The sequence below is a fragment of the Thermobia domestica genome, chromosome 18 (assembly GCF_964235325.1).
Source record: "Thermobia domestica chromosome 18, izTheDome1.hap1.1, whole genome shotgun sequence".
NCBI classification, from domain to species: Eukaryota; Metazoa; Arthropoda; class Insecta; order Zygentoma; family Lepismatidae; genus Thermobia; species Thermobia domestica.
Window position 1 is genome coordinate 144,157,075 of NC_137471.1, and position 13,861 is coordinate 144,170,935.

General features: G+C 36.4%; 1 protein-coding gene across 4 annotated transcripts in view; it reads right to left on the reverse strand.

The window, feature by feature from the left end:
* Positions 1 to 13,453, reverse strand: part of LOC145675705 (uncharacterized) — a 110,771-nt gene extending 97,318 nt beyond the window's left edge. For 2 of the 4 annotated variants that reach the window (XM_081746319.1, XM_081746318.1), the window contains exon 1: positions 12,981 to 13,453. The gene's annotated coding sequence lies outside the window, so the exon portion shown is untranslated. The remainder of the gene's footprint in view (positions 1 to 12,980) is intronic. The other 2 variants (XM_081746317.1, XM_081746321.1) reach the window with 2 other exon arrangements.
* Between the last annotated feature and the right edge of the window lie 408 nt (positions 13,454 to 13,861).

Genomic DNA, 13,861 nt, shown 5'->3' on the forward strand with positions numbered 1-13,861 from the left:
ATAGAACAAGTGGATAGTTTTCGATATCTGGGTAGTATTCTTAGTAATGACATGAAATGCGAACGTGAAATAAAAGCAAAGATAGGAATGGCGAAAGAAGCCTTTAGGAGGAAGAAAAGTCTGATTTGTGGGACCTTGAACAAAGAGTTGAGAAAAAGACTCATAAAATGCTTCGTGTGGAGTGTTCTACTGTATGGGGCGGAAACGTGGACATTACGTAAAGGTGATGAAAATGTGGGTGTGGAGAAGAATGGAAATTAGTTGGGTCGAGCGGAAAACGAATCAGAGTGTTAGAAATGGTGGGGGAGGAAAGAACACTTTTAAATATTATTAGGAAGAGGAAGAGAAACTGGTTGGTACATTGCCTAAGAAGAGATTGTATCATGAGGGACGTCATAGAGGGTATGGTGGCGGTAAAGAGAGGGAGGGGGCGAAGGAGACTACAATTAATGGATGATATTAAAACAGAAGGATCATACGCGAAGACGAAGAGGTTAGCGGAGGACCGTGGAGCATGGAAGCTTCTCAGCTGCGGCAAGTGACCTGCCAATAAAGGCAGAATACCTATGATGATGATGATGATGATGATGATATAAAATAGTACAAATACGACCAAAACTTTTATAGAAAAACGGAAGTAGCAGTTTATATGAATTAAAACTGACTCAACTATAATTAAAAACAAAAGCAAAATCGTGACTTTAGTCCCAGAGAGTTATTGAAATTTACATCAAGGATGCCGTTTCTTCTTGATCTCTTAAGTTCGGTATCAACGGCTAACTCGTTTTCATGACTTTCCAGTTTGAGAGGTCTCTCAGTAGAAGATCCAATATTCTCTTCTCAGCTTCCTTTTCGTAGTGGCTTCTGGTGCCTTTCACGTGTTCAACATCTGGTTATGAAAATGCTTTTGTGCTACAATATCTGTTCCAGTAATATTCCATTAAGAATAATTTATTGACAGAAAGCCCTCGTTCGACTTTTCCATTTCCATGCGAAAATTACAACCCAATTTTTACTATTTTCAGTAAATGTTTGTAATTCTTCCCTGACCATCTTCAGTTTCCTGACTTTCCAGCTTGTAGAAACTCTGAAGTTATATAACAAAACATTGCATACACTCGTCGATTTATTTAATACTGAAGCTGCTTACAATTCTGCACTATGACATCATTTTTATGAATACATTTCATGTCACTATTGTTAACCATTCTTGTTATCACGTTCTTGTTAGATGTTGTTATAGCTTAACTATCGCATTAATATGTTATTATTATATACTCCAGTGTAAACTGACGTTCAACTACAGCTGGAGTTAAATTGATAAATAAAATACCTAGGTAAATGATAAATAATTCACTCAAACTAAATAATCGAATTCACGGCTCTTCGCGATTTTCACGATCTAAAAATGTTTCGATTCCATAATTGGAAAGTTTATAAAAATGAGCTTTATTGACCGTAAACAATAAAAACCGCCCAGTACAGGACCAACACCACATTCCACTTCTCCCAGAAGTGTATCTAGGATAGAGCAAGCAGGGCAGATGCCCTGGGCGTAGCATCCAGAACCCAGAGCAGTAACTTGCTGGTTGTCAGTGCGCTTCGAGTCACTGCTTCCACAAGTGTCAAGATTGTATAGTCTTTTATTTGATCGGATTTGGTTGACTTTAACTAGTGTGATCTAGGCCTACCTGAACTCGATGGCGTATGTTGATGATAACTGAAAGAACACTGTCTGTTGCCCATAATAGCGTCGAGATAAGATAATAAATAAGTAAATAGAAAACAAATGGTGAGAGTCGTATTACATACCTGTCTAATCTCGCTACCCTTTATATATATATATATATATATATATATATACACTACATCGCGCTCACCGGATCTAAGTTCAATTGAGTCGCTGACGGTGAATTCTATAGGTCAGGTTCTACGTTACATCCCAGGGAAATTTCGAGACGATGAATAAAATTGATGTGCTGAAACTGGAATGAAATGTTGCCGAAGAGAAGCAGTCGACTATTACAAGGGACATGAATTGGAGTCAGGTCAATTTCACTCTGCACTTAGAACTTTGTACTGAAAGAAAGACGATCATTTTGAATCACACTGAATATATTATTCCTAAAACAGAATGATATTCTGTTTAGCCAGGATTGAAAAATATATTTTTTTTTTTTTAATAGAGAAAAATAAACTTCTTTTTGCTTAAACTTATACTACTTGACAATAGAATTAAATTGATATTGTGATTACCATCTCTCGCTGTATGTTTTACTTATGTACTACACTATTTTAACTTCTATATTTTTATTTACAACTAAAGGGAGAAAGATATTGAAGTAATTAATGGATTAATATCCTTTTTCAGTATCTTTTAGTGTATACTGCCACCGATTACCGCTTCGCTGGGTTAAAACAAAAATTTTAAATGCATATAACACTTTATCTCATGTGTTTGGTACGCGTGAAGTAAGTTATTTTTATTTTTAGCGCCATGGGTTTAAACGGCATTGGAAGTGTCACTATTCATCTTAGAGACCCCAAAAACTATGGATTCAACAGTGATATCGATCATTTTTAAATGTCTCTCATCCTCCCCTAAGTTGTACCGTCGAAGTCAACAGCTAAAAACCATTCCAGGTTGGAACCACATCTATGTTGAAAATTTGAACGAGATTGGTCTCGTCGTTCAAGATATTATGTCACAAACTTAGTTTCTGCCAAATTTATTTATATAGTATTGTTACGAAACTTCAAATTAAATATTGATGTTTACAAATAATTAACAAACTATTTTTTTTTAAAAAAAATATATAGATATAGGAATACATGTTACTGTGAAATGACAATTAATATATTTAAAAGATATATTAATTAAATATTAATTGAGTTTCTGTTTGCACTTGGACAAAATTCGAAAGACAGAAAATAACGTTCATGACAGCATTAAAAGATATATGATGTCCGTCCGTTTGCTTTGTAAAATTTTACTCTCTTATAACGTGAGCGTGATCTAATTTTCAATAATTTATTGAAAATATAATAATTAATTCGCTACCATTTACTATTAAAGACATCGGAGGAAGAGAGAGTCATTCCAGCAGGGCCATACCGGCCAGGAGGGAAAAAGGGAAATTTCTCGGTGAACCCTCCGCCTTGTATTGTAAGTAGCGGTATAGTACAAAAAAGGCACTCCTCGCATACGGAAGTAACGGAATGGAGGACGATAATACGTTGAGTACGCAATACAGTCAGCTAATCTCATACCAGCTTTACCAGCCAATAATGCTGCGAAAACAGCCTTTCATATTTTTCGGAATTCAACCCTTGTAAGGTTCCCGATTTTCCACTCTGCTTCATAATTTTGCTAACATTGAAATCTCAAATGATGCCATAATTTAAGTTATAATTTACAATTTAGAACACCGTTGCTTTCCACATTGAAAGCATACAAGGTCGGATTAAGACCATTGGGGCCCTTGCAGCGGGAAAACACAAGAAGGGCCCCATCAAAATATTATATGATGGCCCCTCTCTCATCATGTTCAAAGGGGTTCATGAATTATATACGGTAGGAGTAACTCATGTCATGATTTTTTAACTTCTATGGTGAAAATGTTTTCAGTAATTTTTAAAATTCTGGGTGCCATTTTAGGTACCGAGTCCTGGAGCAAAAAATGAACACTAGATGCAAGCACAATTCTTCCCCCCCCCCCCCTTCCCCGGGAGGAGGATGTATGTGTCAGTGGGGCCCTGGGTTGCAGTATGACCATGCATCTCAGTATTGTATACATACTTAATGTACGTACGTCTTAGAATAGTAAGCTAATGAAAAGTACTAGATTCAATCCCAGGATTAGGTGATCGGAAGTACGGATTTTCTTCAGTATCAAGACACCTATGAAGAGGGTCCAAGGCGACGTCTCCAAAGGTGGAAAACGAGCAAGCATAGATTAACTGATGGTTAGTGTTTTCGCTTCGCCATTAAGAAGTCAGGTTCGAATCTGGTGGTCAGCAATCCTGACTGAAGTACTTCCGCAGATTCAACAGGAGAATACTGGAATCGTTCCTTTAAATATGGATTCGGGCTAACATCTTTTCTTATTGGTGTTAGCTGTTAATTATTCCATTGTAAACCGGCCTCGTAAGCAACATCTGAAAACTCGTTAGATAAATAGTCTGTAGGGCACTAGTACTAAAGTGACAAATGTTCGTTATATAGCATTCGCATATCTATATCTTTTGTAATTTTTTTTCTGTAAAAAGTTTACTTTTTTATGAGGAAAGTTTATTTCTTTTTTTAAAAAAAAGTTTGGTTTAAACCAGCCAACTCTGTAACTAACTGTGGCGTTTCGTTGTAAATCATATCAAAATTTCTAGAAATAAAGAAATGTTTCGAGATAATTTAGTCGCATTCCGTAATTGTTATTCTACATAGCATGTATGAGTTAATTCTAGGTTTGACTTATGGTGGAAGCACAATTTCTCGGTAACCATCCCGAACGATAGTTCCAATTCAACTCTAAGTCGTAGGCAATGTTGGAAAATGAGATTGAATATGCAGGAACTCTCATTTTTTAAAATGGTGTGTTCCTCACTTTTTAGTCGCTTCAACTAGTGATGATACTGCAATTCAAAATAGATGCCACGACAGCGTTCCCTTACTTTTTTTTAACCCTCTGTATCACTGGTTGCATGTTCTTCATATCCTTTCTAGTGAGTTGACAATGAAGAAACAAACTAACCCTCAGAAACTGGCATTCCAGAATAACTGGCTAATATTCGTCTTCAATAATTTTGAAAAAAAGAATGAATGAATGGAAGATTGAGTGAAAGAAGGAAAGAATGAATGAATGAAAGATTGAGTAAAAGAAAGACCAAAAGTAGGAAATAATAAAACGAAGCAAACCTGAATAGAACGGAAAGAATGAATGAAAAAGGAAACAAAAAGGAAAAAGAATGAGACAAAAATGAATGAAAGAAAGATTGAATGAAATAAGGAAAGAATAAAAGAAAAATGAATAAATGGAAAAGGAAAGAAAGAACGAAAGAAGAAATGAATGAACGGAGGGATAAATGAAAGAAAGAAGGAAGCAAAGGAAGGAATGAAAGAATGAATGAAAGAATAAAAAGAAGAATAAAAGGAAATAATGAAAGAAGGAAAGAATTAATGAAAGATCGAAAGAAGGCACGAATAAAAGGTAAGAATAAATGAAATAAGGAGTGAATAAAAGAAAAAATGAATGAATAAATGAATGGAAGAAGGAAAGAACGAATGAAAGAAAGAATAAATGAAAGAAAGAAGAAAGTAAAGCAAGGAAGGAATCCACGAAGAAAAGAAAAAAGAAAGAAATACATTCATTCACATACGCATAAACTCACTCATTGTTTTCGCCATTCTGCTGGTCTACTACATAGTGCACGCGACTCTGGTGTAAGTGATCTAACGTTCGATTCCCGGTGGCAGATCAACCAAATTTGATCTTATTACGTACGGTATACGCATTTTTGCCTTAAACCTTACATATCCTGTGCTGTAAGAGACGCTAAATTCTAATCTTACCACTTTTCATCTACACACATTCACTTATTCTGTAATTAATCATATGCATTTATACGTTTACACTTTATTGCTTTCAGTTTCTGATTTACGTACTTTCCAACAAGCTTTGATAAAAAAAAATAATAAAAAAAAACGCTCCTGGTTGAAAATGGGTTTGTATCGCAATCCAGCCGGAAGAGATCAAGAGCACAGAGGGTTAGAGTGCCGAAAGTGCAAGGCGCGGGTGCTATTTGCAGACACTGTGATTTCAAGAAGAGTAATATTGATTTTAAAATTGCCTTATATGATAAATACACACAGGGTACAACCTATAATTTTTTTTTAAAGCTCTCCACTCTCGTACAGTGGCTAGTCAGGTTCAATGCCCGTGGATAATACAGAAAAAAAAATAATCCCACATTATTTGTTATCATTCGTCTCCGTTAGCCTAAATGACTCAATCCCACGGCATTAAACTAAAACAATAATATTTTTTAATTTAGTTTAACCTCCCACGTTATATTCCCAAACTAAGGAAGACGGTGATAATAACCGAATGAAGCAGAAGAATTCAGAGGAAACCCACACACACGCAAGGACAACTTGGAACGAAGTGGGACTGAACCTGGATTCCACATAGTACTAAGCCACTACATGTTCCATACAACACCCTCTGCTTAGGTAAAATTAATTAAATGCAACAGAATTTAATTCATGCAAAAATAAATTTAGACTGAAGGTAACGGTGATATCCTATTCTATGGGACTATGGATATGTAAAATTTACAGATGAATTATGTAATCAAAATACACGGGGACAATTCCTCTCACATCCGTAATAAGTTGAGAAACGTAATCCAAAGTGTATGTTTATATACACGTATTGGTCCATAAAGAAGTCACGATGAACTGAGTTCGCAAGTGACTACAATGTGTTAAGTCATGGTTCGAAACGATGAATTGTCCATAGCTAAGGAAAGGAACCCAGTGTGTTTCCACTATCCTCGTTTACGCGCATATCCTGGATCCTACAATAAAGGTTTTAGTCAAAGTATTTGTGCATATTTATGAAGTAGATCTGCAAGAAGATGGAGAAAAAAATAAATCCTTGAGTTTTACATTTCACGGATATGCCGTGGGGGTGAAGGGGATGATGATGATGAGAAATGTATAAAATGGTGGAAAGAAGAAAGGGAGAGGAAACGGAAGAACTCCACTAAAAACCACCCACACGGTGTTTGTCCACCACAAAGTCCATTTGGCGTGAGCTGGGATCGAACTAGGAACCCCACATACCAGAGGTGAACTCTACCACTGACCCATCGCGGACCCGAAGATGGTGGGGAAAGTACGTGCTGGTACAAATTAGAGCGTTAATCAATGAAACAGGAACTAGGATCTGATTAGTTGATTGATTTTATGTCCAATGCTCCTGAGAACAGAGTCAAAAGGAAATGTAAGCTTACCGATTAATGTCAGACCCGAATCACAAAGTCCCGCTGGGATCCTATTAGAGATCCAAAAAAGCCGGCTTTTTTGAATCAATGTGTTTTTTTTTTTTTTTTTTTACACAAAAAGCCGGCTTTTCTTGGGGAAACAAAATAAATTATGGAAATTTTGGCATTTTTCATTTTCATAATTTTTCTATCTAAATAGCTTTCTTATAGTATATTCTATAGTTAGATAAGAATTCCACGACCTAAATGCCATATTTCGCTCTGAAATTCACCATCAAATTGGATGGAGTACATATTTTACGAATTAAAGCTAACATGAAGAATGTAGTATTTGAGGGCAATTTTAGAGGCTATTTAACTTTTGAGTTACCGACATTTTTCTTCTCGAAATCAATTTAGTTTGTCATCCGTGTTTCATTTCTAAGAGATTAGTACTCTAGCGTCTAGCACAAAAGTTAAACTTACGTTTCTCTATATATCCGTCAAACCGTACGTTTTCGTTTCGTTTTCTAAAAAGTTATAATTTTATTTGGAAGGTGCTTGAAGTTTATGAGTACAGGCATAACTAATATTTCGTTTCGTTTATATGTTTAGCAATAATCTTCTGGATACAACCTTGAAGATCATTTTATACTGAGAATCAGTGGTGGATTTAGAAACGTATTTTGGGAGGGTTTTTTCTTACTAATGTTTAGTTTTTCTAAACATTCGTAATTTTTATTTGACGGAAGCTTAAAGTTTATGAGTAAAGGCATAACTAATGGATATTTCGTTTGTTTTAGACATTCCGTAACTTTGAGGAACAGGTTTCAGTACGAAAGACCCCTAACCATCGCAAAACCGTCACTGCTGGTAATTACAGCCAGTGACAAACATCTTGGCATTTCAGGTAAACAAATAAAACGCAAGCTCTGGCGCGACGTTGCCAAGTGGTAAAGGGGTGTAGCTATGGCTAAGCTGACAAACTACAGCGCGATCAGATGACAGGGAATAGACGTGGATGTGTACAAAATAAACGTGGCAATACCGCTGGCCTCTCATTTGTTAGCAGCATTTAAAGGGAACTTGGAGCACCGCCTTCAAATGCGAAGATGTTTGTCACACCTTTTTTTTTAAGTAATAATAACGATTTAAAAACAATAAGGAAGTCGGCCAACTCACAGTACACGCACTATTTTTACATTCACAGATGGAATGAAGAAAAGCTTTGTCAGAATGGTTGAATCCCGGACTTCCCGATAGAAGCGCAAAAGCTAATCACTCAAGTCATGTTTGTTGTGCAGTTGTATTTAGCTTAACTTAAATATATTCCGTAGTCCTTTTTTTTTTGGGGGGGGGGGGGGAGAAGGAGGGTACCGTAATCATACGTTAAATCCCTCTTGTTAAAAATTCAGAAAAGTTTAGGATTGGGTAAACCGTGATGGTGGTTATATAAAATTTAACTGTAGAATTTCAAGAACCAAAAGCTCTATATGTGCAGCCTTTAAGTGTATCATATAAATCTAAGTATTTCTCTTATGTTTTATTTTAATTTTATTTTGTTCAAAAAGAGAGTATGGAATATTTTGAAGTAAAATACTACATAGAATTTTGCTACTTATTTGTGCATTTTTTTAAAAGAAGTGTTTACTTTTAGGGTTGGCTGGTTTGCACCGGCTTTTTTTTTTTAAAAAAAAAATAAATAACTGGTTTAAACCAAAAAAATAAAAAGAACCAAAAATGCGAATCGTGTGAACTTCATGGTGACGTTTCCACATATCAAACCATCTGCATTAGTTTTATTTCCTTTTCACCTTTTAATCAAGGTATCCCATGTTCAATTCTTGGTCGAACCACAACCCGTCTTTCATGCGTAAACCAAGTACCGGTTCGGATGTCACTTTAAGCGAAAGATTTCTCCTTGATAACCTCGCTATTGCGTAAGGATGTTAAGCCTAAACATACGAAACGAAACCAAACTGTATATTTCTGCATGCCTGAATGCCTGTTGTTTTATAAAGAAGCCAAGGTTGCTTAAATATATTGATAGAAATTGGCAAAATTTATCGATTGCCTACGTAGCTTCCAACATTAGCTTGGATTGGACTTTCAATGATATCTACATACTAAATTTGTAATTTAATACCTTAGTTTTAACGTACTGATTATGATACGTTGACCTTTAAATTTTATATGCAAAGCATTTTCCCGTTATTGTTTTACATTTAAAGTAATGACGGGATTTTCCCGATGGCTTGGGCGGGAGTTTCTCAATTTAAAAAATTTACTGACCGGGCTTCTTTAAGTTTATGAGACGTCTTCCAACATAACCCCGTTGTTGTATAACACCAAGGCGAAACAAACTTATTTCTGTAAATATGCAATATTAATACATAAAGCAAAGTATCTAAATCAAAAAACCTGGTTTAAACAAAAAAAAAAAAAAAAAAAAAAAAAAAAAAACTGGTTTAAACTTCCCTCCAAAAATGGGTTTTTGATATTTTCAAAAACAACCATGGTTCTTGCCAACCCTGCTTACTTTTGTACATAGGAGGTTAAAAATTCTTATTATATACATTGGTTAATCCTTTGGAATTCATAATGTAAATATGTTGAAGTAAAATTGTTTGAAATATCTTTTCGAAATTCATGGCTTATTTTCGATGTTATATATTATTATCAGCATCAACCACTAATTAAATGATGTTTTGTGTTATAGAGATGCGAAACAAAGTCTGCTTTATCAATTTAAAGCAAAATTTTGAAAAAAGCCCAAAATTTCCCAATCAAAAAAGCGAAGCAGAAAAAACAGTTTTTTTTTTTTTTCAAAAAAGCCGGTTTCTTTCCGAGCCCTTGCATCTCTAGATCCTATTCAATCCTTCCACGCCAAAGGCGCGTATGCTAACCATTTACCAACCAAAGAAGTCATCAAGACTTCTATTCTAACATTTGGGATTAGGATTAGGAATTATATGTCTGGGCTGTCGATATCTAAGGCGTTTTAGCCCGTCACGTGTATGATGGATGACGTCTCTCGGTGACCACACTATCCAATGAAAGGGAAGGAAGAAAGTGGCCTGGGACCATTGTTAGGTACCGTCCCGGCATTTGCCTGGTGTGAATGACGACAATCCAGGAAAACCTCACTCAAGATGACTGGCCTGAAGAGCTTTTATACTTTTTCGACAGAGTGGCCCCACCGGGAATCGAACTTGGGACCGCTCGCGCCAAGCAGGGCCACTCTAAAACTTGGGGTTTAATCTATTTTTCATAAAAGAAGACTAACGTATCAAGAACTTAATTAAGAGGCAATATACCAGAAATAAAATAATAAGATACCTTACTATATCACGTAAACCTTTATAAGAAAAGCATTGTACACTGTATGCAATCTTCGACCGTATATCTTGGACGGTTAAAATGATCGTGTAAATGGGTTTTCTCAGTATGCACCCGTTTCCTCCCACATTGTAATTCCATCATCATTCTCTTGCCTTAATCATCTGTTTTCCTTAGCCTAAAGGGCATAGTCGTGGGACGTTAAACTGAAAGACTATAGTCAAAAGGAGTGACTGCATATGAAAGAAAACTGCCTAAGATATCAATTTCCACCAGTAGAGTACTTCTAGACAATACACAGAAGGGACCATTCCATGTGAAACCTCATGTTGTCAGATTTCCATGAAACTTGGTGTACATGTAGGCCCCTATGAGAGATGATCATACTAGGAAAATGTGAGTGCACAAGTTTTAAAGAATCACCTGAAGCAACAAAAAATAACGTAAAAAATATGTTTTGAAATTTACGGATTTATACGGACAGTACAGCTCACATCTATGCTTAACTCTCTACATTACTCTTCTGCGATAGATCTCTCCGGTTCCCAATGGGACACGAAGCAAGCACACTTAGTGGGAGTGGAAATGGAATACGTTCCTATGGCAGTAGATAGTCATCATTTGATGGCATTAAAATTCTTGGGTTAAGTGCTGTATCGCTCGACCAATTTTAGAAAATTTACCGGGTTAACTGGAGAATTCATTTTGGTTTGTGAGGAAGAGTGAGTGGAAGTCAAGTAAGAAGAATAGTTGGAGTTAGGAAAGTGGTTGTTTTTCATGTGGTAAGCGGCATTGTCTGTTGAGGCGGAAGGGACTATTTGGCGCAGATGTACAATTGTTAAGATTTAGTCGCGAAAAGGCACTGTGGAAATGGCGCACATATTTCTACAACATTTACTACCAGAATTTGGAAAAGTTTTAACGCCTCTGTTTTGAAAGTATGATCTAACCTAAGTTAGTACATTTTGGCACCTTTTTTGAATGGCATTTCGTATCTCCCCGACATCCACACAAACACACACAAAATGTTTTATGACAAATACTATGTTTTGCACTATGCACGTTTATGTATATAACCACCGTCGGCGACGCCCTTGCTCATTACGGACCCATCCCCCGCTACTGCTCAGGGCCCCTCCTACGCCGGTGCCCTGATTCGGTTAGATAGCATTTGTACTTTTAGTAACGTCCTAGCAGTTATTTTTTTCTGAACTGTAGTTTTTATGTCATACATTCAGAAGCTCTATTTATACAGAAATGGTAAAAAACAAAAAAAAAAAAATGTGATTTTTCAACAATTACTCCTGGTGGCCCCTTGAATTTTATGTATAACAAGTAAGATATTTTTATGTCGACCACCGCAAATCTTTTAGGGGGCAGTAAGAAGAAAATTATGAAAAAATTACATTCTCTCGACAATTCGGGTGGCACGGAAAAAGTAAACCTGCACGACTTTCGGTTTAACATCCCACAATTATGCCCTTTAGGGTAAGGGAGATGAATGATTAAGGCAAGCGAATGATTATAGAAAAATTGATGGAATGATAATGTTGAAGGAAACGGAAGTACCCCGAGAAACCCTACATCACAAACTTATTTGGCCAGGGATTGAACCAGTGACCTTACATGCCAGAAGTATGCGCTCTACCAGCTTCTATATTGCCTGTATCAAATTGTCATGTTTAAACACTTGAATTGTTACGAAAAGGAACTTGAGACTGACCCCAATTCTTTTACTTAGAAAGCGCAGTACCGTAACAAAATTAATATAAAAATAAAAACGTTTTATAGGAGAAAATTTGAACTGAATATAAGTAGAAGACACTGCTACTTAGCGGCTTACCCTCTTACTCATACTCAAAATTCTCTACCTTCAGTATTCCTTTGCGATTGAGGGTAACAAAGCGGTTAACTTAACAATGCCCGCTGCAGCTGGAATACTCACTCCGAAACTAGAAATTACGCTCTGTTAATTTGATGAAAATGGATCAGAACTTCCCCAACCTTAAGCTAACCCGTTCCTTCCCCTACTTTACTTATCCCTATCTTACTCCACCCAGTAACTATTTACTTTGGGCAAGGCAGTGATCTTTTGATTCATATAATATTGCCGAGCGAGCGTGAGCGAGTGAAGGCGGGCTAGAGCCCCGCAGGACATTTTGTTTTCTGTTTATTATAGCTCAGGCTTGGGAACTGAAACTGCGGGCTCAGGCTTGGGTTCCTGTCACTGCCTTGCCTAAAGTAAAGACTTGCCCTCTACCCTACCCTACTATACTATAACCTTTTAAAGTGGTCCTACTTATTGATGCGTACCTGGAGCATGCAATGTAAAGTTCACCCAAAACAAGGAATACATATTAGGATTATCGCTTGAAACTCCCTTAAGTCAATTTGTTTCCGAAATTCAGTCTCTTAAGTTTATATATTACCATAGAGTAAAAAAAGTTTTCACTGAAATTATCGAGTATCTATTATTTGTATGAAAATAATACATTTTTACCATTTGGTAGGTTTTTATTTTCAATAGACTATAAGGTTTAGTTTGAAGTGTTGCTCTCCACACGAAGTTAATGATACATTTAACAAAATAGACTGCTTGAAAATATCTCAAAGAGTTGAATGGACATTTAACTACTTTAATGCTTAAATTATAAGGCTACCTGTATTTTCGTTACAAAAGAGGGACTTCATATTTTAAGTAGGCTCCGTTAAAGAGGACTTGCAAAGTTCTCTTGCGGCATACAAAGTCGATTACAGTTCAGCATGACCTAATTTCACTTTCCTTGTTGACACCACTCACTCATAGATCAATCAGGATCAATCACATGTCGGATGTTCCGTCTTTCGAGTCTTGTTTAGTGATGGGCCGAATCGAATACAACGAATTCGATTCATTCGATTCGCCCACGAATTCGGATACCGCGAGTACTACGAAAAAGAATTCGAATTCTTTTTGTATTCGCTTTTGTTACTTTGTGCTGTACTAATTCTTTCACAATTTATTTTCGGAAGAAAAAGTGTTGTTTAATATTCCGTACCACGCTAAATCTCCATAATGAAAATATCACAAATAGCAAAGAATTACACGGTTATCTCATTTCCTTGCCTCCAGCCCGAAAAAGCAACATACTTCAGCTGCTAAAGTTGACTGTAACGCAAGCAAGCTGCAAAGCAGACAGAAAAGACTCGGATACTTTAGTATTCGAATTCATCTGCAGTGTTACCAATTCAGTCATATTTTAGGTTATCTATTTTACCCCACATCTTAATTCAGCTACAAGAAATGATGACTTTTATTCTTTTACAGGGTTCCTAGACCTCATTAGTTTAAAATACAAAAACGAAAGAAACGATCGCTAACATACAATAACAAATAATTTCTGACTTTCGCTTTAGTCTTTTCTTTCTTTCTTTCATTTTCGTGCAGCTATCGTTGGCAATATTGTTCCCGTTGCGCCTGCGCAAGAGTGCGAATTCGGGTGAAGAATTCGCTTCTTGAATCGAATACACCGAATACACTAGTCCAGGCCGAACCTTGGTC